General features: G+C 44.2%; 1 long non-coding RNA gene across 2 annotated transcripts; it reads right to left on the bottom strand.

Annotated features, from left to right (window-relative positions):
* Positions 1 to 1,352: 1,352 nt before the first annotated feature.
* Positions 1,353 to 2,636, bottom strand: LOC121993718. Of its 2 annotated transcripts, none has more exons than XR_006115375.1 (5): positions 2,095 to 2,636; positions 1,908 to 2,001; positions 1,707 to 1,772; positions 1,518 to 1,638; positions 1,353 to 1,403 (listed from the first exon to the last, which is right to left on the bottom strand). It is a non-coding gene; the product is annotated as an uncharacterized LOC121993718 (long non-coding RNA). The 2 variants fall into 2 exon arrangements; XR_006115374.1 differs by having other exon boundaries at positions 1,707 to 1,769.
* Positions 2,637 to 2,916: the final 280 nt, after the last annotated feature.

Genomic DNA, 2,916 nt, shown 5'->3' with positions numbered 1-2,916 from the left:
AATATGACTAAAAAATAACCCTACTCAACTACACCCATAAAGCTCAAAACATATTCCAACTCCACTACACTCGTAAAGCTCAAATCCGACGATAAAACCAACTTACCTCTTCTGCCATCTAGGCAGGCATGTAGTAAAAGCAAATCCAAAACCAAATCCATCGACATCACAAAATCCATACAATGTCCATACCATCAAACAGAACAAGTTTAACATAATCTAAATAAGAAAACCAAAAAGACCAACATATCCTCGTTGTCTGCAGGGACTAGCAACTGGAACTCTCTCCTGACAGCATCAACCTGAAATAGCAACGGGAGGGTGTGAGTCCAACACTCAGCGGGTAACAACTGATATACATAGTAAGGAAATAACATCTAGCACTAATCATGCGTACAGTTTCCTGACGTAATAAAGGTAAATGCAAACTGAAATAAACAGGAGAATACTGTACTAACCAGGACCTGGTACAAGGATAAACAGTCTGAGAGGTATAGAAATCCTGTATGGATGTCAAGCATGGGCATCCAACCAATATGCAGCAAATAAATATAGCCAAACACAATCACAAGAAATAAATGCATCAATGTGTATGATGCCAATGCAGTCATGGTCACCCCAGACGCCAGTCAGCCATCTCACACACAATGGTGGAACCGAGTGGGTAGGGTTGTGACAACCGTGCACTCTGACATCACTGCCCTTGATGAGTGACCGAGTGGATGGGATGCTGTCGGAGTACACACATACTCCTACCCCAAATCATAAATGGGGGAGCGCAATGCTCTCATCTCCCGGTACACGATGACGGGAAGGGATCTCGACGTGCTACCATACTGTAATCACACTACCCATGAGCGGACCAACGGAGCACCGAACGAGCAAACTGACATGCTACCACGCTGCGTCACGCTACCCATGAGCGTCACAACGGAGCACTGAACAGTGATGAAACTGGTGATGTGCTCGTCAATAATGGAGCAATCTATCACACAGCATGCAATCATGCGAATGGTGCATGACACTAAGCATGGTAATATACTGAACCAATCTATATACATATATGATGTGCACCATAGTCAATAAATCATATCAAGGGTACACAAATCAGATAAGGTATCACACCTAGGTCCTGAACATGGTGAAGCATGGTTATATCACTACCCTTATAGGCATGCATAATCAGGTAAGTAATAACATGAGATGCAAAACAAGCAATCAACCAAGCATGTAACAGGTATCGGGTAGTGACTAATCGAAGCAAATAAGAAACATAATTATTGCTATTTGTTAAATTCACTACTATGCATATCAAAGACATAAAGTCAAAAGTACCCGCCTCCAATAGAAAAGATCAATCCGGTCCAACTCGGACATCGAGATGCTCGTCTCACGTCAAAACCCTGAGTCACCAATAAATAAATATTTTATTTAGCTACACTCCTATAAATAGCTTAATAAAAATCTCTTACACTAAATTAGGGCAAAACCCTAATCAACAATCACATAAACCTAACCTAGAATCCAACGCATACCAAATTCAACCCAACTTTGATCGTGGTATTGCTGTCGAGGAATAAATGGCTATCCGGAGATAGCTCTTGCTGAAGATCTAGGAATGGTGCTACTGTAAAGTTACTACAAACAACCCCAGTTAGCACAAACAATTCTTACTAGAATTAAGCCCCAAAACACTACAACCTTACCTAAATCCGAAGCCTCAGCAAGTGTTCCACCGTCGGACAACTTGCTGCCAAACGAAGTAATTGCTGCTGGAAAACAAGCACAAATTCCAGATCACAAACGAACCAACTCATAGCTAGGAACAAACTACACTATTCAGATCAAGAACAGAATATCTAAAACCAACAATAACCTGATTCAAGAACAAAATCTACTCATCTTACCTCAATCTCTCAGTCGTTCTTGCTACTGAAATCAAAGAGAGTAGCTAGATGGAGTTGCTGCCGGAACCAGGAATAGCCCACAACACCTAAAGTTCTAAATCCACCGAACATCACAACCCACTGGAATCAATCAAATCAAGGAAAGAATCAAGTAAGAAGATGACTGGAAATCAAATGGATCTTCTACCTCGAAGATCACAGCTAGACGACTTCGTGCTCACTCCGTCAGCCAGGGAAGATGATCGGTAATAATCGGGAAATCGGCAGAAGCAGAGGTGAGGCGGCACAGTAAGGCTAGCTAGGACACGAGCACAGAGGAACAAAACGGTGACCGACGCTAGGGCTGAGGAGAAGCGGCGGTGGTGGCGTCGGCTAGGGCAAAGGCTGCAAATCGGCAGTGGCGTGCCCTCGATCACTGGCGTCAATGGCTTTGAGCGTTGGCAGCCGGCTATCCACTGAGAGGGGCTAGGGCACGGTGGAAGTTCGGCCGAGGAGTCTCAGTAGCGGGCACAGAGGAGATCGGAGAGGGTGTCGGCGGTGTCGGCACCTAGGGCTCGAGTCGACGCTGTTTGGTGTGAGGAAATGCACGAATCAGAGGGAAAAATAGCGTAAGACTTCCTTGGCCACAGCTTTGTACGCGACGAAGAAGAAACCGCTCGATTGCGGTTAGGGCAGATCGGCGTCGGGCGCGCGGAGAAGAAGAATCGGGCACGGCGGGATGTCGGGCACGCGGGGTTCGGCGCGGAAAAGGAACGGAGAAATAAAAGAAAAGTAAAGAAATAAAAGAAATAAAAGAAATAAATAAACAATTCCTCGCTTAAATAGGGTAGCCTAAACAGGCTTTCCCAGGGCCCCGTTTTTATCCCCGTAAACGCGTCCATACGAGCTCTGAAAAATTCTCAAAAAATTTCTAAAAATTCCGGAAAATTCCCTTATTAATATTCGCCTATTTTCGGTATTTTACAACAATGTTGTCAGAGAATCACAACAAGCTATCAGAGAGTAATAA

Source organism: Zingiber officinale, chromosome 6A (genome assembly GCF_018446385.1).
Source record: "Zingiber officinale cultivar Zhangliang chromosome 6A, Zo_v1.1, whole genome shotgun sequence".
Classification (NCBI taxonomy): domain Eukaryota; kingdom Viridiplantae; phylum Streptophyta; class Magnoliopsida; order Zingiberales; family Zingiberaceae; genus Zingiber; species Zingiber officinale.
This window is presented reverse-complemented; position numbering and strand designations above follow the sequence as displayed.